Source organism: Suncus etruscus, chromosome 10 (assembly GCF_024139225.1).
Source record: "Suncus etruscus isolate mSunEtr1 chromosome 10, mSunEtr1.pri.cur, whole genome shotgun sequence".
Taxonomy (NCBI): domain Eukaryota; kingdom Metazoa; phylum Chordata; class Mammalia; order Eulipotyphla; family Soricidae; genus Suncus; species Suncus etruscus.
In genome coordinates, this window is record NC_064857.1 from 55,887 (window position 1) to 80,627 (window position 24,741).

The 24,741-nt window shown below is 37.3% G+C and overlaps 2 non-coding genes across 2 annotated transcripts; both read right to left on the reverse strand.

The window, feature by feature from the left end:
* Positions 1-1,933: 1,933 nt before the first annotated feature.
* On the reverse strand, positions 1,934-2,066 carry LOC126021145 (small nucleolar RNA SNORA51). The gene has a single exon (XR_007499754.1). It is a non-coding gene; the product is annotated as a small nucleolar RNA SNORA51 (small nucleolar RNA).
* Positions 2,067-7,764: 5,698 nt separating this feature from the next.
* LOC126021125 (U1 spliceosomal RNA) lies at positions 7,765-7,921 on the reverse strand. Its single transcript, XR_007499735.1, has one exon. It is a non-coding gene; the product is annotated as a U1 spliceosomal RNA (small nuclear RNA).
* Positions 7,922-24,741: the final 16,820 nt, after the last annotated feature.

Genomic DNA, 24,741 nt, shown 5'->3' on the forward strand with positions numbered 1-24,741 from the left:
GTTTAAATGTGGTGGTGTACATTGTAAGACTGAAAATCAACCATGAACTACTTTGTGACCACACTGTTTAAATAAAAGGAAAAAACCTGCAAAATCAATTAAAACAAAAAAATAAATGCAGTTATCAAAAACACTCTTGACCCCAGGGTATAGTGAGGAGAAAGAAAGAAATTGAGTTAAAGAGGAGACAACTGATGTGAAGTAATGGGGGACAGAGGCTAAGGGGACTCAGGTACATTGGTAGTGTTAAGGATGAAATTAAATATCCAAACCATATAGTCAACACAATGAAATCATGAGACCAATACTTTAGCAGTCAAACATTTTTTTACAATTTTATTTTATTTTATTTTATTTTATTGCTTTTTGGGTCACACCTAGCGGTGCTCAGGGGTTACTCCTGGCTCTGCACTTAGAAGTCACTCCTGGCAGGCTAGGGGGACCATATGGGATGCTGGGAATTGAACTGGAGTTCGTCCGGGGTTTGCCTTGTGCAAGGCAAATGCACTATCGCTGTACTATCACTCTGGTCCCTTAACATCCAAACTTGAAAAGGTGCCTTCCATGCCTACAGAACCCATCACCAATGATAGACATGTCAAAATGGCCCTGTTTCACCACTCCTCTAAGGCTTTCTGCAAAGATACTAATCTGATCAAAACCCCAGGTTTGCCTGTATTTGAATCAAGGTCACCAGGACATTTTTGGAATGAGTATCAACCCTCCCCCTACCTTCTTGTACTTCTGGAAGACCTGAAAATTGAAATCACACCTACAAACACAGTTGCCATGTCTGCACTTGGCCAGCTCTGTAGACTCACTCTGTTATTGAAAGAGATGTAAACCAAATTGTGAAAAATTATGGGCACACTGCCCACAAAGCTGAAAGTTGGGAGTAATCTTGGGAGTAGAGGTGAACCCAAACCCCGCCCTACTGAATCCACTTCTGCTGTACCCCGCAACTACAATTGCCACCTCACCAATGCCCTCGTTCACAACTTCTTTATAGCTATCTACAGGGACACCAATCTGACTAAAACTCCAGGTAGCCAGTATTTGGGCTGACATTACCAGAACTTTTTTGAAGTAAGTGCAGGCACCATCTCACCACCTTCTTGTACTTCTGGAAGACCTGGAGCTGAAACCACACCCACAAAAGCAGCAGTATCAGCAATAGAGCTTGGAATTCTTGAACCACGCAGCTCTGATAACTCCAAATAACTACTGTTATCCCGGTAGAAACACACTAATTTAGATGTCAATTTGTATTTGAAGCCATCTAGTGTTCAGAAAAAAATGAAGTAACAGAATTGTCAGCAAGGAACAAAAGATTAAAAACTTTCTGACAATGACTTAATGACCTCAGTGCAAAATATAATAATTTTCACAAATTCACAAATTATATTGTTGCTATACCCTTTTCCCTCTTTCTTTCTTTCTTTCTTTCTTTCTTTCTTTCTTTCTTTCTTTCTTTCTTTCTTTCTTTCTTTCTTTCTTTCTTTCTTTCTTTCTTTCTTTCTTTCTTTCTTTCTTTCTTTCTTTCTTTCTTTCTTTCTTTCTTTCCTTCTTTCCTTCTTTCCTTCTTTCCTTCTTTCCTTCTTTCTTTCTTTCTTTCTTTCTTTCTTTCTTTCTTTCTTTCTTTCTTTCTTTCTTTCTTTCTTTCTTTCTTTCTTTCTTTCTTTCTTTCTTTCTTTCTTTCTTTCTTTCTTTCTTTCTTTCTTTCTTTCTTTCTTTCTTTCTTTCTTTCTTTCCTTCTTTCCTTCTTTCTTTCTTTCTTTCTTTCTTTCTTTCTTTCTTTCTTTCTTTCTTTCTCTTTCTTTCTTTCTTTCTTTCTTTCTTTCTTCTTCTTTCCTTTCTCTTTCTTTTCTCTCTTTCTTTCTCTTTCTTTCTTTTTCTCTCTTTCTTTCTCTTTCTTTCTTTCTTTCTTTTTTTTTTTTGTCCCCCAATTCACAATACATACCCGGCAAGGGGCCTGTGTTGAGGTGTATATGGGGTGCCTTTACTGTACCTCCTCTTTCTATACAGCCAGTGTAAAGAACACAGCCTGTGGTAAGAATTGGGAGGCCTTATTTTATCTTTTATTTATTTTTTTTTTTCTTCAGGGCAAACTAAAGTTGTTTTTTTTTTTTTTTTTTTTTTTTAAGTAAGAATTCATTTAAAGGACAAAATTGATTAACCTAATAAGGTAAACTAATATAACATAATATAGTGACATAACATAACATATAATATAATTAATATAATAATAATACATGTAAGTCAAAGAAAGTTTCTGATTAAAAACACAATTTTTTTTTCCATAATGGCTTACATATCTTTCACTGTAGTATTTTGGGTACATATTCACATTAAATCAGGGGAATACCCATCACCTAATATGTCCTCTTCTCAATCAAAAATCAAATATACTGAAAATAGGCAGAGTCCTGTCTAGAGGCTTCCAACCTCAGTTTGAGAGAGGATGTGAAAAAAGTAATTAAAATACCACAACAATACACACACACACAAAAAAAAATATCGAATTAAATAACCGATAAGCACCACAACAATAAAGACAGGCACCACACAATAATCTCGGTTCTGAAATCAAATCATACTCAAGTGCAAAAAAGAAAGAGAAAGACAAAACAAAATAAAATAAAATAATATTGGAGACATCAACCGTAATCTCCACACCAAAATAAAGACGTCAAAAAAATAGATCATTTATTCTCCTCTTGCTGCTTTCGTGGTATGTGGAAGACTTCTACTTTATCTTGGATGGTAAAATCAGACCTGTTTCTAGAGATCTTGGTGGCTGTGCAGATCAGGGAATGGAGTTTATGGAGTCTTTCTTTGTGGTTCTAGCAGTTATGCTTCTTCAATGTCCTTTTTTTGTTTTTTATGTATTCTAGGTGTTTCAGAATAGTGCTACCATTCTGTGTTTTTCTTTTGTCTTCTGACTTACTTCGTTTAACATAACATGATCTAGGTCCATCCACGTTGCTGCAAAGTCTGTGATTGTATCATTTCTAACTGCCATGTAATATTCCATTGTATATATGTACCACATCTTAATGATCCATTCATCTGTTGTTGGACATCGAGGTTGGTTCCAAGATTTGGCTATTATACTGAGTGCTGCAATAAATAGTGGGGTGCATATGTATTTTGGAATGAATGTCCTTCCATCTTGGGGATATATGCCTAGGAGAGCAATTGCTGGGTCAAATGGCAGCTCAATTCTGAGTTCTTTGAGCACTCTCCAGACTTTTCTCCATAGATGTTGGACCAAGGGGCATTCCCACCAGCAATGAATGAGAGTTCCTTTCATACCACATCCTCTCCAACAAAGGTTGTTCCCATTATTTTTGATGTGAGCCAACCTCACTGGTGTGAGGTGGTATCTCATTGTTGTCTTGATTTGGATCTCCCTGATGATGAGTGAAGGGGAGCATGTTTTCATGTGTTTGTTGGCCATCCTTCTCTCTTCCTCAGAGAAATGTCTATTCATTTCGTCTCCCCATTTTTTTATGGCTTCGTTTGGTTTTGAAGGACTCAGGTTTCTGAGCGCTTTGTATGTTCTAGATATCAGCCCTTTATCTGATATATCAAGTGAAAAGATTTTTTCCCATTCTGTTAGCTGTCTTCTTGCATTAAGTAGGGTTTCTTTTGCCATGCAGAAGCTTTTTAGTTTGATATAGTCCCATTTGTTTATAGTTGATGCTAACGTTTTTGCCATTGGTGCTCCATTCTCAAAGACCCTTTTAATATAAAGGTCTTCGAGTGTTCTGCCTATTTTATTCTCGATAAACTTTATAGATTCAGGTCTGATTTCCAGATCTTTGATCCATTTTGAGTTGACTTTTGTATAAGGAGTGAGATATGGGTCGATTTTCACTTTCGTGCATATGAGTTTCCAGTTGTACCAACACCATTTGTTGAATAGGCTTTCTTTGTTCCATTTCATATTCTTGCCTCAAATATTAGTTGGCTATATATCTGGGGGTTTATGTCTGGGAATTCTGTTCTAATCCACTGGTCTGAGGTCCTGTCTCTGTTCCAGTACCATGCTGTTTTTATTACTATGGCTTTATAGTATAGTTTCAAGTTAGGTAAGGAGATACCTCCCAACTTCTCATTTTTCAGAATGTGTTTAGCTATCCTGGGTCTTCTATGGTTCCAAATGAATTTTATAATTGATTGTTCTATTTCTTTAAAGAATTGTGTCTGGATTTGGATAGGGATTGCATTAAATCTATATAGCAATTTGGGTAAAATAGTCATTTTGACTATGTTAATTCTACCTATCCATGAGGATGGGATGTTCTTCCATTTCTTTAGATCATCTTCAATTTCTTTCTGAAGTGTTTTGAAGTTTCCCTGGTATAGATCTTTCACTTCTCTTGTAAGGTTGATTCCTAGGTATTTGATATTTTTTGATACTATCTTAAATGGAATTGTATTTTTAATCTCTCTCTCCTCAACTTCATTGTTTGTATATAAAAACGCTACTGTCTTTTGTGTATTGACTTTGTATCCAGCCACTTTACTGTATTGGTTGATTGTTTCTAGTAGTTTTTCTGTGGATTCTTTAGGGTTTTTGATGTATATCATCATATCATCAGCAAATAGAGCTAGCTTGTGCTCGTCTTTCCCTACTTGAATTCCTTTGATTCCCTTCTCTTGTCGGATTGCTATTGCTAGGACTTCTAAGGTTATATTGAATAAGAGTGGAGAGAGTGGACAGCCTTGCCTAGTTCCTGACCTTAGTGGGAATGCTTCTAGTTTCTCGCCATTAAGTATAATGTTGGCTGTAGGCTTTTCATAAATAGCTGTAACTATCTTAAGGAAGGTTCCTTCTAACCCTATTTTGCTGAGTGTCTTTAACATGAACGGATGTTGGATTTTGTCAAACGCCTTCTCTGCATCGATTGATATGATCATGTGGTTTTTGTCCTTCATGTTGTTGATGTGGTGTATAATGTTGATTGATTTGCGTATGTTGAACCAACCTTGCATTCCTGGGATGAATCCCACTTGATCATGATGTATGATCTTTTTAATGAGGTGTTGGATTCGGTTTGCTAAGATTTTGTTAAGTATCTTTGCATCAATGTTCATTAATGAGATTGGTCTATAGTTTTCTTTTTTGGTGGTGTCTTTGCCTTCTTTAGGAATGAGTGTGATATTAGCCTCATAAAAGGAGTTGGGGAGGATTCCTGTTTTTTCTATGGTTTTGAAAAGCCTATGGAACAGTGGTAATAAGTCTTCTTGAAATGTTTGATAGAATTCACCTGTAAATCCATCTGGGCCTGGGCATTTGTTCTTAGGGAGTCTTTTAATTACGTCTTCAATTTCCTCTGAAGTGATTGGACTGTTCAGAGTTTCTAGGTCTTCCTTTTCCAGTCTTGGAAGAGGGTGTTTGTCCAAGAATCTGTCGATTTCTGGTGGGTTCTCTAGCCTAGTTGAATATAGTTGTTCATAATATGATCTCATGATATGTTGTATTTCTTGGGGTTCTGTTGTAATCTTTCTTTCTTTCTTTCTTTCTTTCTTTCTTTCTTTCTTTCTTTCTTTCTTTCTTTCTTTCTTTCTTTCTTTCTTTCTTTCTTTCTTTCTTTCTTTCTTTCTTTCTTTCTTTCTTTCTTTCTTTCTTTCTTTCTTTCTTTCTTCCTTCCTTCCTTCCTTCCTTCCTTCCTTCCTTCCTTCCTTCCTTCCTTCCTTCCTTCCTTCTTTCTTTCTTTCTTTCTTTCTTTCTTTCTTTCTTTCTTTCTTTCTTTCTTTCTTTCTTTCTTTCTTTCTTTCTTTCTTTCTTTCTTTCTTTCTTTCTTTCTTTCTTTCTTTCTTTCTTTCTTCTTTCCTTTCTCTTTCTTTCTTTTCTCTCTTTCTCATTCTCTCTTTTTCTTCTTTCTTTCTTTCTTTCTTTCTTTCTTTCTTTCTTTCTTTCTTTCTTTCTTTCTTTCTTTCTTTCTTTCTTTCTTTCTTTCTTTCTTTCTTTCTTTCTTCCTTTGTTTCTTTCTTTCTTTCTTTCTTTCCCTCTTTCTTTCCCTCTTTCTTTCTTTCTTTCTTTCTTTCTTTCTTTCTTTCTTTCTTTCTTTCTTTCTTTCTTTCTTTCTTTCTTTCTTTCTTTCCCTCTTTCTTTCTTTCTTTCTTTCTTTCTTTCTTTCTTTCTTTCTTTCTTTCTTTCTTTCTTTCTTTCTTTCTTTCTTTCTTTCTTTCCTCTTTCTTTCTTTCTTCTTTCTTTCTTTCTTTCTTTCTTTCTTTCTTTCTTTCTTTCTTTCTTTCTTTCTTTCTTTCTTTCTTTCTTTCTTTCTTTCTTTCTTTCTTTCTTTCTTTCTTTCTTTCTTTCTTTCTTTCTTTCTTTCTTTCTTTCTTTCTTTCTTTCTTTCTTTCTTTCTTTCTTTCTTTCTTTCTTTCTTTCTTTCTTCTTTCTTTCTTTCTTTCCTTTCTTTCTTTCTTTCTTTCTTCTTCTTTCTTTCTTCTTCTTCTTCTTCCTTCCTTCTTCTTTTTCTTCTTTTCTTTTTTTATTCTTTCAAGAAAAATTTGACCCTCCTTACCTTGAAACAAATATTATGATCAAGTATGTGAAATATGTGATTCATGATCTTCAAAGTAAATTAAATTAAATTAAACAAAAAAAGAGAGAGGAGAATAACAGGTTCCTGTTAAATGGCAGGCTGAAACAGGTGATAGAATGTAATGATATGGAATGGGCTCTGGGAACACAGGTGAAGGCAGGTTGACACTGGTGGTGGGATGGTTCTGAAATGCTGTAAGTCTAAAACTCAACAATGAATAACTTTGTAAATTACAATGCTTAAAGTTTTTAAAAAAATCACAAAGTATTTTTATTTATGGAATAGAAAATTGGTATACTCTTTGTGGATGAATGCAATCTTCCCCTAGTCGTCTTTACAATGAATTGGTGAATACAAATAAATGTTAGTGATTATAATTAAGCAAAATTAATTTTATTAGAAAAATTTATTTGCATGGATGTTATGGATAATGCAAAAGAAAATGTAAAGTCTTTTTATTTTCTAAATTAAAAGTTTAATTTAGTTAAGAAGTCTAAAAACATCTTAAAATTGTATTTAATTAAAAGTAATATGAATAGTGGCATGTATATTAGTATTCTCTATATTTTATAGAAAAGGGAATTGATTGTAGCAAAGGTAATGACACTTCAAATTTCATACAATTTTAAAGCAGGACTTCAGTTTATGCTTGTTTAATTAAAAAATTGAAAGTCATGCCATATTGAAAGGTTCTATAACCTTGGTGCCAGTCATCTTAGTCACTTTAGTATATTTCTAATATATACTAATATGTCCCTTGGATATATTATATCAGCAGATGACTCATTTTATTTATAACTGTCCCTAAACATTGTCCAAGGAATCACTATTTACTACCCTACAGTGAGAACTTAGGACAGAAATTCTCCATTTAAAGATTAATATTCTCCACTAAGGGTTGAAATTAAGAATAAGATGAGCAGAAAGATAATATAGCAGGTAAGGTGCCTGCCTTACATTTGAATAACCCAGGATCTATTTGGAACCCATATAGTCTTTGAGCACTGACAGGACTGATCTCTGTGTACAGAACAAAAAGTAAGCCTTAAATACCTCTAGGTGTGCCAACAACTTCTTCCCCTCCCCCTAAAAGAAGAATAAAATTAATCATTCACATTTTCCATTTTATTTTACTTTTTCTTAACCCATATCACAAAGAAGTGGGGCAACTATTCTAATTTTCTTCTTTTTTTCTTTTTTTAACCAGGGAGAGTGTGAATGCAGTCCCCACTACCACAAATTATGCAGTCGAGTTTCCCACATTTGGGGAAATCGCAGGGGTCAGCACATCCGGAGTGCAATGGATAAGCCTCGCCCTGATCACCTTCGTGATCATGGTATCTCCCCTGCCAGGTAAGTATTATTCTAATTTTCTATGTGATAAAACAGTGCTTGAAGCTAAAGAACTGGGTCACAGAGATAGTGAGGTATAATTGAACTCAGACTAAGATCCTTACGTAAAAATCCATGTTCTTCCTATCAAGCAAATGAGTGAATGTTTGACTTTCATGAAAAGGAAAAAAACAAGATATAGTCGATATATGGAAACTCAGTAGAACTTAAGGCAGTGTTGTAGAGGTACCTAACAGAAGTTCATTAGTATCCCACATTGAAAGAAAGTGGGTTAACTTGAGATTTGATTAGATTGAATACTGTGGATGAGAAAAAGGATGGCATTTATGGTATTTCTCAATTTTAATTTAGTAAATGAATAGAAGGTGCTGCCAGGAACTGAGAAGAGAAAGTGCAGGGAGATGATCTTTCAGGCATTTACCTGTTAGAACAACATTTGGGATTTTTTGGGGTTTGAAACTTCCATTATAGATATTGGTATGCTGTTAATTTGTTTGTTTGTTTTTGTGCCACACCCAGCAGTGCTCAGGAATTACTCCTGGTTTTGTGCTCAGAACTCACTCCTGTCAGCCTCAGGGAACCATATACTGGGGATTGAACCCAGATTGACCAAGTTCAAGGCTAACAGGTGTGCTATCACTCCAGCTCCTACTATGCAAATGAATTTGATGAAGTTTAAGGTTACATTAGCAATAAGACATAAATGTAGGAGTCATAGAAAAGGCTATTTGATACAAAATTCATAATAAATTTTAATAGGTATTTGATAAGTATATTTAAGTGGCATGTGTGTTTGCTCACATAACAATTTCTGGTAGGGGAGAAAATGGATAGTAGGGCAGAGATCACAATTATCAAGCACAGAAATAGCTTCTTTATGAAGTTATATTTAATACCCAGAGCTAAGGTAATAAGGAAAGTGCTATAATTTAAAACTTAAACAGTGTAAGAAATATTTTGTCTGATCCAAAGGAAGAATTACAATCTCTGATTTAAAAGTGACTCATTTTACTCCCTTTGTTCTGTATTGAGTATATAATTTGATGAATGTATTCATTTTCTAAAGCAAAATTGCAGAAAACATAAAATCAAAAAATATTCATTTTGATGCTTTTAACCGAAAAAGAATGGATAGAATATATATTATGAAGAGCAAAGTAAAATACAAGAGAACAAAAATATGTAAAATTTCATGATAAATACATATTTTTGTTGGTAAAGAAAGATACGAGTAATTTGTGTGAGTGAACAAAAATCAAAAGAAAATATCCCTACATCTTTGCAATCACAAAATGAAAATTTCTTTAAGCTATAAAAATTTAATAGCTCTATAATAACATAAGAGGCTAAAACTTTTCTTTTAATGCTATGAAGTGGACTCAAACCATCCTAAACACTGCCAGGAAAATATCTACAAACAGATTGTCTTCCTATTATTAGATTGGTGTTAATAATGATCCAGGCACCAAATGGCTGTCTGGAGAATTATTGAAAGAAGACTTTCAGACCAATTTTTCCATTTTAGATGCTCTGGAAATAAGAAATGTGTAAAATTGAATTAAAACACTAGAAGAGAAACTTTTTTTTTCTCAATTAAAAATAAATTTAACATCTGCTTGAGACTGGAGGCTGGGGATAAAAGGGATATACATTATCAAGGCCAAGGTTTCTGACTCTCAGGTCAAAGGATGGGGCTTACTCTGGGTGGTACATGATGGACCATATGGGGGAACGAGTCCCAAAACTGGATCACCTGTATGCAAGACAAATGCTCTAGCCACTGTACTATTGCTTCATCCCCTAGCCAGACCTTTTATTTTTATTTAGTTTTAGAAGGTTGTTCATAAAACAATTCTATTTTCACAGATGCAAATGATTGAGTTCTCTGTCTTGTGATGTTTAACACCCTGCACCAATGTACATTTTCTACCACCAGTGTCCCCAGTTTCCCTTCCACCTCCCCCACTGCCAGTGTATGGACAATTTTCTTCTCTTCCTCTTTCTCTCCGTCCTTCTCTCTCTCCACTTCCCTCATATTCCTTTCTCCCTCCCTTTATATATTGTGTTTTGTTAATGAGAGGCATCATGCCTATCACTTTATCTTCTTTCAACACCCAATTAAACAGACTTTTAAAGGGGTGAAAGTCATCAGGGTAGGATGGGGCAACAGTAAGATCTTGTGGTTTTCCAGCAGGTGTATAATAATGTGAGTTTGGTTCTGTGGCTGTTGAGTTCTAGAGAAGATGCCCTTCTGAAATGGTGAGTGGACACTCAGGTCCTTTTATTAGCACACAGCTGGAAATGAAATGACAATTTGATATTTGGGCAGAGGCCAAGTTTGGCTGTGCTCAGTACTAGGGTCAGCGGCATGCATGGTCTGTGCCTTAAGTCCAGTACTATATCTCTCTGGGACCAGCAGCACAATCCTTTATTTTTAGTTTACTTATTTAAAAATTATAATACTGTGACTTTACATAGTTATTCATAATACTGTTTTGGGCATACAACAACAGTATCATCACCAGTGTGACCTAGTTTTCACAATATCCCCAGTTTACATCCACCCTGCAATCCTACCCCTTTAGCCAGTACAAATAAATTTACTTCATATTGCTTGTTACAACAAAATGGTAAATGAAATTTTCAAAAGAAAAATCAATAAAGTCCATTTATGATAATTTTTATATTTCACAATAGTATCATTAGTTTTGGTTTATTCTTCTATGTTATTAAATTAACTCATTGAGCTTGGTGGGTACTGTGCTTACAATACTGAGGTAGTCACATATGTCACATTATCTCCTGGTCCAGAGTGGCAATTTTCCTCTTTTTCAGAGTAGTCCTTTCTCTGATATTTGCCACCTGCCTGGTTCACTGCCCAATGATGAGCTTCAGTGAGAAAGTAAACTTAGAAATAGTTCTCCTGCTCATTATTTCTTTTTATTTTTTTAAATAATTTTTATTGAGACCAATGTGGACTACAAGTCTTTCACAGTTCTATTTAAGGTACACAGTGACAGAGAATTGGGGTAATTTACACTACCAATGTTGACCTTCCTCCTCCCCCATTCCTAGCATGCTTCCCCTGTCTCCACTCTTAGGCCCCTGGACTGCTAGTGTAACAACCCCCTTTTATGGATAGCTTGTTGGAGTTTGGATCTCTGGATTCTATTGTCATTGACTTTGCATGAGTATTTAGGTCTGATCATTTTTTATTTCCATTAAATGCTTATGAGACCACTTTGCCCCTGGTGCCATCCACCTTTTTTATTTTTATCAATTTATAAGAAGACAGAAATATGAGGCAAAACAAGATGATTCATGTTCTATGGTTTTGTCAAAAAAAAAAAAAAAAAAAAAAAAGAAAAGAAAGCAGGTGGAAGCCCCTGCCTAGAAGCTATAAATATAATTTTAAAAGAAGAAAAAGAAAAAAAGCTGGGGCTGGTGTTGTAGGTTTTTTTTTTTTTTTTTTGCATAGGCATAGTAAGTATTGGGGAAATTGAGGAAATTAGAAAGAAAATTCCCTTGACCTAAGAGATACAGAGTTATAGGGTGTCTCCACCTTTACTGTCATGAGACCAACTATAGGCTCTAGACATATTTATTGTCTAACCCCAAGGTCTTTCTTTATGGTGCCAGAAAATGTCTCAGTTGTGGTTGTCAAAGCCAGTCCTCTGTAATTAGAGATCTTGACTTTTGCATAGATCTAGAATGAAGTCTAGAATAGAGGCTGTCTTTATGGTTTCAAAAGTTCGGTTCTGTTACAGCTGTAAGTTAGTCTTCTGTAATTAGTGCTCTTTTGTTTCTATTGTTTTAAGCTTTAGTTATATACCTACTACATTTCTTTATATATCACATATGAGTGATTATTTTGTGTTTATTCCTCTCCCTCTGACTAAGTCCACTTAGCATGATACTCCCCGGATCTGTCTGTGTATTAGCAAATTGCATGGCATCCTCTTTTACGGCTGAGAATTCCATTGCGTACATGTACCATAGTTTCTTAATCCAGTCATCTGTTCTTGGGCACTTGGGTTGATTCCAGATTTTGTTTATTGGGAATAGTGAAGCCCAATCTTTGAAGACTTCTTATCTGATAGAGTGAATCGATCAAAGCAAGAACAGGGACTCTAGAAGCCTAGTGACAGCAGGTGTCCTTTTGTAGTCTCCTGTAAGATCAGTGAGGCAATCTGAAGACATTCCAAGCCAGTCATAGCACACTAGAGACACCTGGCTTCTCCAGGTGCAAGGAAGAAAAGCACCCCACCTTCTTGATCCCCCTTGATCTGGTATTTTACCTTGAGGCACCAATGGCCTTCTGCCATCAGCCAATACCCCTCCTAAGTGGAACTTGACATATTTGGGCAAAGGAATGGACTTCTGCTTGCTCCTCCCAAGGTTCTAGCCTTTTATTTTGAAAAAGGACAAGTTAGCCTTCTGATTGGACATTGTGTTTAATCCCGGATTAGAGAGGTTCCTTAAAAGACACTTTCCAAGATTATCCAGGACTTCTGGTTTCAGTCTATGTGGCTGTCTCCAGAGCGCTGGAATAAACCCGCTTTGCTTTTGCATTCTCTGGAGGTTTGTTTCATGTTCTTTATTGAGGAAATGGGCTTCCCGGAACCTGGATCTTGGGCCCTGGATCTCTCCCGAACCTGAGCCTCCCTAGGCCCACGGCTCTCTTTGTCCCCTTCAACACTTCCAATTTTAGTATATGTGCTGCCGAAGCAAGCACCTTTCACATTTCTTTTGCATAGGTTCATGCATTCATTTCTCAAGCAAGGGAAAAATTAAGAGTCTTATTCTGCTAACTTAAAAGCATACATAAACCTATGAACTGCATATAAAATACTTGCCATTCACATATACATCCTCCCTGGTTTCAAAACACCCAGAAAAACCTGCACTACTTCCCTGCTCTTGAACACACAGACACATGCTACAGTTTCACTCTTTCTACCCCACTATCTCTAAGCTTTTTCTGGATATCTTGCCTCAAATACCTACAAAATTGAGCTCTATGCAAATGGGATCATTAATGTAGGCCGTACAAACACTGAAATAACATGTAAGAACACTGGCATGATTATATTAACAGATTATTGAGTAACTGTTTAGGATTCCCACTGCACACTTTTTTTTAATCTTTTTATCTTTATTTAAACATCTTGATTACATAAATTGTTGTGATTAGATTTTAGTCATGTAAAGAACACCCCCCACTTCACCAGTGCAACAATGTCCCAAATCTTCCCCCATCTCACCCCACCCCCACCTGTACTCCAGACAGGTTTTCCAGTTCCCTCATTCATTCACATGATTATGGTAGTTCTCTGTGTAGCTATTTCAATAGCTGCACTCACCACTCTTTGTGGTGAGCTTCATGAAGTGAGCTGGAAGTTCCAGCCCTCCTCTCATTGTCTCTGAGGATTGTTGCAAAAATGACTTTTATTTTTCTTAAAACCCATAGATGAGTGAGACTATTCTGTGTGTCTCTCTCTCCCTCTGACTTATTTCACTCAGCATGATAGATTCCATGTACATCCATGTATAGGAAAATTTCATGACTTCATCTCTCCTGACGGCTGCATAATATTCCATTGTGTATATGTACCATAGTTTCTTTAGCCATTGGTCTGTTGAAGGGCATCTTGGTTGTTTCCAGAACCTGGCTAGTGTGAATAGTGCTGCAATAAATATAGGTGTGAGGAAGGGGTTTTTGTATTGTATTCTGTGTTCTTAGGGTATATCCCTAGGAGTGGAATAACTGAGTTGAATGGGAACTCAATTTCCAGATTTTGGAGGACTCTCCCTATCGCTTTCCATAGAGGTTGGATTAGACGGCATTCCCACCAGCAGTGGATAAGAGTTCCTTTCTCTCCAAATAATCACCAGCACTGATTGTTCTCATTCTTTGTGATGTGCGCCAATCTCTGCAGTGTGAGGTGGTATCTCATCATTTTGATTTGCATCTCCCTGATGATTAGTGACAAGGAGCATTTTTCATGTGCCTTTTGGCCATTTGTATTTCTTTTTTTTTTTTTTTATCAAAGTGTCTATTCATTTCTTCTCCCCATTTTTTGATGGGATTAGATTTTTTTTTCTTGTAAAGTTTTGTCAGTGCCCTTTATATTTTGGATATTAGCCCCTTATCTGATGGGTGTTGGGTGAATAATTTCTCCCACTCGGTGGGTGACTCTTGTATCCTTGGCACTATTTCTTTTGAGTGCAGAAGCTTCTCAGTTTAATGTATTCCCATCTGTTGATCTCTGCTTCCACTTGTTTGGAAAGTGCAGTTTTCTCTTTGAAGATGCCTTTAGTCTCAATGTCATGGAGTGTTTTACCGACGTGTTGTTTTATATACCTTATGGTATCAGGTCTGATATCAAGGTCTTTAATCCATTTGGATTTTACCTTCGTACATGATGTTAACTGGGGGGGGTCTATGTTCACTATTTTGCAAGTGGCTAACCAGTTCTGCCAGCACCACTTGTTGAAGAGATTTTCCCTGCTCCACTTAGGATTTCTTGCTCCTTTGTCAAAAATTAGGTAATTGTTTGTCTGGGGGACAATGTCTGAGAACTCAAGCCTATTCCACTGATCTGAGGGTCTGCCTTTATTCCAATACCATGCTGTTTTGATCACTATTGCTTTGTAGTACAGTTTAAAATTGGGGAAAGTAATGCCTCCTATTTTCCTTTTCCCTAAAAGTGCTTTAGCTATTCGAGGGTGTTTATTGTTCCAGATGAATGTCATAAGTGTTTGATGCACTTCTTTGAAGAATGTCATGGGTATTTTTAAGGGGATCACATTAAGTCTGTATAATGCTTTGGGGAGTATTGGCATTTTAATGATGTTAATCCTGCCAATCCTTAGCAGGGTATGTGTTTCCATTTCCGTGTATCCATTCTTATTTTTTGGAGCAGGGCTTTATAGTTTTTTTTGTATAGGTCCTTCACGTCTTTGGTCAAGTTGACTCCAAGATATTTGAGTTTGTGTAGCACTATTGTGAATGGGATTGCCTTCCTGACTTCCATCTCTTCCCTCTCATTATTGGTGTATAAAAAGGCCATTGATTTCTGTAGGTTGATTTTGTAGCCTCCCACCTTGCTATATGAATCTATTGTTTCTAGAAGCTTTTTGATAGAGTCTTTAGGGTTTTCTAAGTAGAGTATCATGTCGTCTGCAAACAATGAGAGCTTGACTTCTTCCTTTCCTATCTGGATTACCTTGATATCTTTTTTTTGCCTGATAGCTATAGCAAGAACTTCCAGTACTATGTTGAAGAGGAGTGGCGAGAGTGGACAGCCTTGTCTTGTACCAGAATTTAGAGGAAAGGCTTTCGGTTTTTTCCATTGAGGATAATATTTGCCATTGGCTTGTGGTAGATAGCTTCAACTATATTGAGAAAGGTTCCTTCCATTCCCATCTTGCTGAGAGTTTTGATCAAGAATGGGTGTTGGACCTTGTCAAATGCTTTCTCTGCGTCTATTGATATGATCACATGATTTTAATTTTTCTTTTTGTTGATGTTGTGTATGATGTTGATAGATTTACGGATGTTAAACCATCCTTGCATTCCTAGAATGGAACCTACTTGGTTGTAGTGTATGATCTTCTTGATGATGCATTGGATCCTATTTGCCAGGATTTTGTTGAAAATCTTTGCATGAGCATTCATCAGGGATATTGGTCTGTAATTTTCTTTTATGGCAGTATCTCTGTCTGGTTTTGGTATCAAGGTGATGTTGGCTTCATAAAAGCTGTTTGGGAGTGTTCCCGTTTTCTCAATTTCATGAAAGAGCCTGGCTAGGGTTGGTAGTAGCTCCTCTTGAAAGATTAGAAAAAATTCATTAGGAAATCCATTTGGACCTGGGGTTTTGTTTCTGGGCAGATGTTTGATTACAGTTTCAATTTCCTCAGCAGTGATGGGGGTGTTTAGATATGCTACATCCTCCTTACTTAAATGTGGAAGGTTATAAGTGTCCAAAAATTTTTCCATTATTTCTAGGTTCTTATGTTTAGTAGCATAAAGTTTTTCAAAGTAGTCTTTGATTACCCTTTGAATCTCTGCAATATCTGTCGTGATCTCCCCCTTTTCATTTCTAATATGGGTTATCAGATTTCTCTCTCTCTTTCTTTGTGAGTTTTGCCAATGGTCTATCAATTTTGTTAATTTTTTCAAAGAACCAAGTTCTTCTTTCATTGATCTTTCCGATTATTTTTTGATTTTCCACTTCATTGAGTTCTGCTTTCAGCTTTGTTATTTCCTTCTGTCTCCCTATTTTTGGTTCCTTTGTTGGTAATTTTCTAATTTTTTTTAGCTGTGTCATTAAGTTATTCAGGTATGCCCCTTCTTCCTTTGTGATGTGTGCTTGTAGAGCTATAAATTTTTCTCTCAGGACCGCTTTTGCTGTGTCCCATTGATTCTGGCAGTTTGTGTCTTCATTATAATTTGTTTCCAGGAAAGTTTTGATTTCCTTTTTTATTTCATCTCCAATCCACTGATTGTTCAGTAGCAGGGTGTTTAATTTCCAATTGTTAAAGTTTTTCTTCTGTGTGGCTTTGTAGTTCACATCTAATTTCAGACCCTTGTGGTCAGCAAAGGTAGCCTGCAAGATTTCTATCCTCTTGATTTTATGGAGGTATGTTTTATGTGTCAGCATGTAGTTTATTCTGGAGAATGACCCATGTACATTGAAGAAGAATGTGTATCCAGGTTTTTTGGGATGGAGTGTCCTCTATATATCTACTAGTCCTCTTTCTTCCATAATTCTTTTCAGGGCTAGTATGTTTTTGTTGGGTTTCAGTCTGGTTGACCTATCAAGTGTTGATAGGGCCGTGGTGAGGGCTCCCACAATTAGTGTGTTATTATTGATTTCTTCTTTCAGATTTGTCAGTAATTGTATTAGATAATTTGCTGGTCTCTCATTGGGTGCATATATGTTTAAATGTCTGATTTCTTCCTGTTGCACATATCTCTTGATTAGTACATAGTGTCCATCTTTTCCCTTATCACTTTTCTGAGCATAAAGTTGGCATCATCAGATATTAATATGGCCACCCCAGCTTTTTTGAGTGTGTTGTTTGCTTGGATGATTTTCCTCCAGCCTATTATTTTGAGTCTATGTTTGTTCTGACTAGTCAGATATGTTTTATGTAGGTAGCAGAAGGTTGGATTCATCTTTTTGACCCATTTTGCCACTCTGTGTCTTTTAGTTGGTGAATTTAGTCCATTGACATTGAGGGAGATGATTGTCATGGGATTTAATGTCATCTTTGTAGAGAAGTTTGCTGTGTTTGTTGGTCTCTCTTGTCTTAGAGTAGACCAGTCAGTTTTTCTTTCAGGCTGGTTTTTCATCTGTGAAGTTTCTTAGCTGTTGTTTATCCATGAATATATGTATTCTTCCTTCAAACCTGAACGTGAGTTGGGCTTGGATTGCACACTTTTCAACACAGCTGCTGCCCAAGACTGTGGCTATCAGTGCTGGAACCAATCTTGTTCAGAAGAGCCTGCAGAAGCCATATGAACAAAGGTGCTCTGGTTTGGGCTATGCTGGGTCATTTATAGTTCTGTACAAATTTTATAGTTGATGGTTCTAAGTCCTTAAAAAATCTTGTCTGAATCTCGAGAGGGATTGCATTAAATCTATATAGTAGTTTAGGTAAGATGTTCGTTTTGATAACATTGATTATTCTGATCATGAGCATTGCATGTTTTCCCATTCTTTAGGTCTTTGTGGGAGACTGCTCTAGCCTGCACAAAATGGATGCTATTAACCTTAGCCTCTATCTCTGTGGAAAGTTCCACTGAGCTGCATACGTGACTTTCGGCAGGTTCCTAGCCCATGAGCAAATAGGAAATCTTGCAACAAAACATAGCCCCTTGTGCTAACCACAGGGCCATGAGGCCAGGGACAAGATGTATATAATATTTCCTTATATGTCTCTGATTCCGGTCAAGCTAAAGATTGCTAGGATCAGTCATTGAGTCATGCCTTCCCCTTTACCTTCCCCACCTCCTATGGGCTGTGCTTAACAAGGCACACTCTATCCTTTTTCCCTTTTTGGCCAAATACCTGTAGTAAGCATATAATTGGTGAAAAGCTTATTTGAATTGACCAATGCTTGTATGCCCCATAAGTTTAATGTTTAGTACCTTTATTCATTTTTGGTTATGTGCCTATGCTTGGAATATAATTGGATAAGAGATGGTTCGAAATGACCAATAGTTTTTGAAACATACTTCCCCTTGTATAAAAAATATATAAGCGACTGAACTTCGCTGGATCTCAGATGCCAGCACCCTTCTGCCTCTCTACTCTGCTGTCCTGCATTTTTGGCCTGATTTCATCCTGGGTGCGGCCCATCTGCCAGCCTGCCTTCCTGTGAGCTTTCCGGGGAGTCTGCCTTCCCGTGAGCCTTCCGTGGAGGTGAGTCGACACGCCCAGAAAGGGAGGAGCCACTGAACTTCGCTGGATCTCAGATGCCAGCACCCTTCTGCCTCTCTACTCTGCTGTCCTGCATTTTTGGCCTGATTTCACCCTTGGTGTGGCTCATCAGCCAGCCTGCCTTCCTGTGAACTTTCTGGGGAGTCTGCCTTCCCGTGAGCCTTCCGTGGAGGTGAGTCAACACGCCCAGAAAGGAAGGAGCCACTGAACTTCGCTGGATCTCAGATGCCAGCACCCTTCTGCCTCTCTACTCTGCTGTCCTGCATTTTTGGCCTGATTTCATCCTGGGTGCGGCCCATCTGCCAGCCTGCCTTCCTGTGAGCCTTCCGTGGAGGTGAGTCAACACGCCCACAAAGGGAGAAGCCAGAGGAGCACGGTTGCTCCGCTCCCCTTCGCGACGGTGCACAGCATTTAGCCGATGAATACAATCACAACACGTAGAAAAACACGCAGTACTAGTGTGACGATGGGGAAACAACACGGGCCAGTGCCAGACATAGAGAATGAAGATGGCAACTCTGATGACTTGAACATGACCAACCACCTAGTCAGTCTCTCAGATAAGGAGTTTAGAGTTGCAATATGGAACATGTTCAAAGAACTCAAACAAAGTATAGAAGAGAAAACTAAAAAGAATCAGGAGAATATGAAGATAGAAATGAGAAAACTCCAAACAGAAATTTCAGATCAAATAACAGGTCTGAGAAACTCAGTAGATGAATTGAAGAAAAACATGTTTGAGATTTCCCACAGGTTAACAGCAGCTGAGGATAGAATCAGTACACTGGAAGATGAGATACATAACAATTACATACAGCAGAAGAAATTGGAAAAAAGCCTCAAAGCAAATGATCAAACAATGGAAAAATTACTCAAAGAATGGGAACAGATGAAAATAGAAGTCTATGATAAGCTCAACAGAAACAACTTAATCATCATTGGAGTCCCAGAGACTCAGGAAGAAAATCTCCAGGAAGAATCAACAGTCAAGAACATCATTAAAGAGAAACTACCAGAGATAATGAATACATGTGATCAAATCCTGCATGCCCGAAGAGTGCCAACTAAAAGAGACCCCAGAAAAAACACCCCAAGACACATCCTAGTCACAATGACGAATTCCATAGATAGAGACAGAATTCTGAAAGCAGCAAGATCGAAAAGAGAAATTACATTCAAGGGAACATCCTTGAGATTTACTGCAGACCTGTCACCAGAAACACTCAAGGCCAGAAGGCAGTGGTGGGACATAGTGACAAAACTCAATGAAATAAATGCTTCCCCTAGAATACTGTACCCAGCAAAACTCACTTTCAGGTTTGAAGGAACAATACATAGTTTCACAGACAAACAACAGCTCAAAAACTTCACAGACTCAAAACCATTCTTAAAAGAAAAACTGAACGGCATACTTTAAGACAAGGCTTACCAACAGACACACCAAACTTTAATATAAAGATGGCACTAACTCCCAGGACAATTCTTTCTCTCAATGTCAATGGACTAAATGCACCAGTTAAGAGACACAGAGTGGCTAAATGGATCAAAAAACTCAATCCAACCTTCTGCTGCCTACAAGAAACGCACCTGAATAGTCAGAACAAACATAGACTCAAAATAAAAGGCTGGAGGAAAATCATCCAAGCAAACAACACCCAAAAAAAAAGCAGGAGTGGCCATATTAATATCAGATGATGCAAACTTTATACTTAGGAAAGTTGTAAGGGACAAAGATGGACATTTTTTATTAATCAAGGGATATGTACAGCAGGAAGAAATCACTCTCCTAAACATATATGCACCGAATGAGGGGCCAGCAAAATATTTAATACAACTGTTGACAAATATAAAAAATAATATCAATAACAACACAATAATTGTGGGAGACCTCAACACGGCATTGTCAACACTAGACAGGTCAACCAGACTGAAACCCAACAAGAATATACTAGACCTGAGGAGAGAAATGGAAGAAAGAGGCCTAGTAGATATATACAGGACACTCCACCCCCAGAAGCCTGGATACACATTTTTCTCTAATGTACATGGGACATTCTCTAGGATAGACTACATGTTAACACACAAAACATACCTCCATTATATCAAGAGGATAGAAATTTTGCAGGCTGCCTTTGCTGACCACAAAGCCCTGAAATTATATATAAACTACAAAGGGACACAGAAGAAAAATTTTAACACCTGGAAATTAAATAGCCTCATACTGAATAATCAGTGGGTCCGAGATGAAATCAAAGAGGAAATCAAAACCTTCCTGAAAACAAATGACAATGGAGACACAAATTATCAGAACCTATGGGACACAGCAAAAGCAGTACTGAGAGGAAAATTTATAGCTTTGCAAGCACACATCAGGAAAGAAGGGGCATACCTGAATAGCTTAATGACGCAGCTCATAGAATTAGAAAGTGCTCAACAAAAGGATCCAAAAATAGGGAGGCAGAAGGAAATAACAAAGCTCAGAGCAGAAATCAATGAAGTGGAAACCAGAAAAACAATCCAAAAGATCAACGAAAGCAGAAGTTGGTTCTTTGAAAAAATAAACAAGATTGATAGACCAATGGCAAAACTAACAAAGAAAGAAAGAGAGAGAAACTTGATAACTCATATTAGGAATGAAAAAGGAGAGATCACTACTGATATGGTAGAGATTCAAAGGGTAATCAGAAACTACTTTGAGAAACTCTATGCCACTAAAAATGAAAACCTGGAAGAAATGGATAAATTTTTGGAATCTTATAATCTTCCACGATTGAATGAAGAGGATGTAGCATATCTAAACACACCCATTACTATTGAGGAAATTAAGAATGTAATCAAATGTCTGCCCAAAAACAAAAGCCCAGGCCCAGATGGATTTACTAATGAATTCTTTCAAACCTTTCAAGAGGAACTACTACCAATCCTGGCAAGACTCTTTCATGAAATTGAAAAAACAGGAAAACTTCCAAATAGCTTTTATGAAGCCAACATTACCTTGATACCTAAACCAGACAGAGATGCTACGAAAAAAGAAAATTACAGACCAATATCGCTGATGAATGCAGATGCAAAGATCTTCAACAAAATCCTGACAAATAGGGTTCAATGCCTCATTAAGAAGATCATCCACTACGATCAAGTAGGTTTCATTCCAGGAATGCAAGGTTGGCTTAACATCCGTAAATCTATCAACATAATACACAACATCCACAGCAAGAAAAATAAAAATCACATGATCATATCAATCGACGCAGAGAAAGCATTTGATAAGATCCAACACCCATTCTTGATCAAAACTCTCAGCAAGATGGGAATGGAAGGAACCTTTCTCAATATAGTTAAGGCCATCTACCACAAGCCAGAGGCAAATATTGTCCTCAATGAGAAAAACTGAAAGCCTTTCCTCTAAATTCTGGCACAAGACAAGGCTGTCCTCTCTCACCACTCCTATTCAACATAGCACTGGAAGTACTCGCTAAAGCGATTAGGCAAGAAATGGATATCAAGGGAATCCAGATAGGAAAGGAAGAAGTCAAGCTCTCACTGTTTGCAGATGACATGATACTCTACATAGAAAACCCCAAAGACTCTACCAAAAAGCTTCTAGAAACAATAGACTCATATAGCAAGGTGGCAGGCTACAAAATTAACACACAAAAATCAATGGCCTTTCTATACACCAATACTAATAAGGAAGAAATGGACATTAAGAAAACAACTCCATTCACTATAGTGTCACACAAACTCAAATATCTTGGAATCAACTTGACTAAAAATGTGAAGGACCTATACAAGGAAAACTATAAAACTCTGCTCCAAGAAATAAGAGAGGACACACGGAAATGGAAGCACATACCCTGCTCATGGATTGGCAGGATTAACATCATTAAAATGGCAATACTCCCCAAAGCACTGTACAGATTTAATGCGATCCCCCTAAATATACCCATGACATTCTACAAAGAAGTGGACCAGACACTTTTGAAATTTATTTGGAACAATAAACACCCTCGAATAGCTAAAGCAATCATTGGGAAAAAGAATATGGGAGGAATTACTTTCCCCAACTTTAAACTTTAATACAAAGCAATAGTTATCAAAACAGCATGGTATTGGAATAAGGACAGGCCCTCTGATCAGTGAAATAAGCTTGAATACTCAGAGAATGTTCCCCAGACATACAGTCACCTAATTTTTGATAAAGGAGCAAAAAATCCTAAATGGAACAAAGAAAGCCTCTTCAACAAGTGGTGTTGGCACAACTGGCTAGCCACTTGCAAAAAATTGAACTTAGACCCCCAGCTAACATCATGTACGAAGGTAAAATCCAAATGGATTAAAGACCTCGATATCAGCCCCCAAACCATAAGATATATAGAACAATACGTAGGTAAAACACTCCAGGACATTGAGGCTAAAGGCATCTTCAAGGAAGAAACTGCACTCTCCAAGCAAGTGAAAGCAGAAATTAAAAGATGGGAATATATTAAGCTGAGAAGCTTCTGCACCTCAAAGGAAATAGTGCCCAAGATACAAGAGCCACCCACTGAGTGGGAGAAACTATTTACCCAATACCCATCAGATAAGGGGCTAATCTCCAAAATATACAAGGCACTGACAGAACTTTACAAGAAAAAAACATCTAATCCCATCAAAAAATGGGGAGAAGAAATGAACAGACACTTTGACAAAGAAGAAATACAGATGGCCAAAAGACACATGAAAAAGTGCTCCACATCACTAATCATCAGGGAGATGCAAATCAAAACAATGATGAGATACCATCTCACACCACAGAGAATGGCACACATCACAAAGAATGAGAATAAACAGTGTTGGCGGGGATGTGGGGAGAAAGGAACTCTTATCCACTGCTGGTGGGAATGCCGTCTAGCTCAACCTTTATGAAAAGCGATATGGAGATTCTTCCAAAAACTGGAAATCGAGCTCCCATACGATCCAGCTATACCACTCCTAGGAATATACCCTAGGAACACAAAAATACAATACAAAAACCCCCTCCTTACACCTATATTCATTGCAGCACTATTTACCATAGCAAGACTCTGGAAACAACCAAGATGCCCTTCAACAGACGAATGGCTAAAGAAACTGTGGTACATATACACAATGGAATATTATGCAGCTGTCAGGAGAGATGAAGTCATGAAATTTTCCTATACATGGATGTACACGGAATCTATTATGCTGAGTGAAATAAGTCAGAGAGAGAGAGAAAAATGCAGAATGGTCTCACACATTTATGGGTTTTAAGAAAAATGAAAGACATTCTTGCAATAATAAATTTCAGACACAAAAGAGAAAAGAGCTGGAAGTTCCAGCTCACCTCAGGAAGCTCATCACAAAGAGTGATGAGTTTAGTTGGATAAATAACTACATTTTGAACTGTCCTAATAATGAGAATGTATGAAGGAAATTGAGAACCTGTTTAGAGTACAGGTGGGGGTCGGATGGGGAGGAGGGAGACTTGGGACATTGGTGATGGGAATGTTGCACTGGTGATGGGTGGTGTTAAATATATATAAAATATATATATATATATCTTGCCTGCTTGCCTGCTTAATAAAAATCGCCTTTGATCAGCTACAAGACTTAGGCCTTCTTTCTAACCTCTACAGATTTTTCCACAGATATTTCGGATCAGGTCGGCCTCAGTGAACCCACGAATAAGTTGTGGCATTCATCCCCTTCACCCTGCTGGCCGGGGTCCCCAGAAAGCCGCAGGTCTTCTTTAATTTTATTTTTTATTATTATTTAAAATATTTGGGGCCGGAGAGATAGCATGGAGGTAAGGCGTTTGCCTTTCATGCAGGAGGTCATCGGTTCGAATCCCGGCGCCCCATATGGTCCCCTGTGCCTGCCAGGAGCAATTTCTGAGCCTGGAGCCAGGAATAACCCCTGAGCACTGCCAGGTGTGACCCAAAAACCAAAAAAAAAAAAAAAAATATTTATTTAAGCACCATGATTACAAACATGTTTGTAGTTGTGTGTTCAGTCATAAAAAATGTACACCCACCTTTAAAGTATAACCTTCCACCACCATCCCCCCCCCACCTCCACCCCTTACCTGTCTCAGAGGCAGGCATTCCATTTAAGTGTTTCTTTAAGTGTTTCTTAAATGTTTTAAAGTTTTTGTACTATAGGTTGATCACCTCTTTTGTTAAGTTTATTTTTAGGTATCCATGGCTTTTGACACTATTTTAAATGGGATAGACTCTGATTTCTTTCTCTTTTGAGTCATTATTTGTATAAAGGAATGTAATTGTCTTTTGTATATTCACTGTAGATGGCCACTTTGCTTTGTTGTTTGTTGTTTCCAGGAGCTCTTTTTTGGACTCTTTAGGAACTTTGATGTA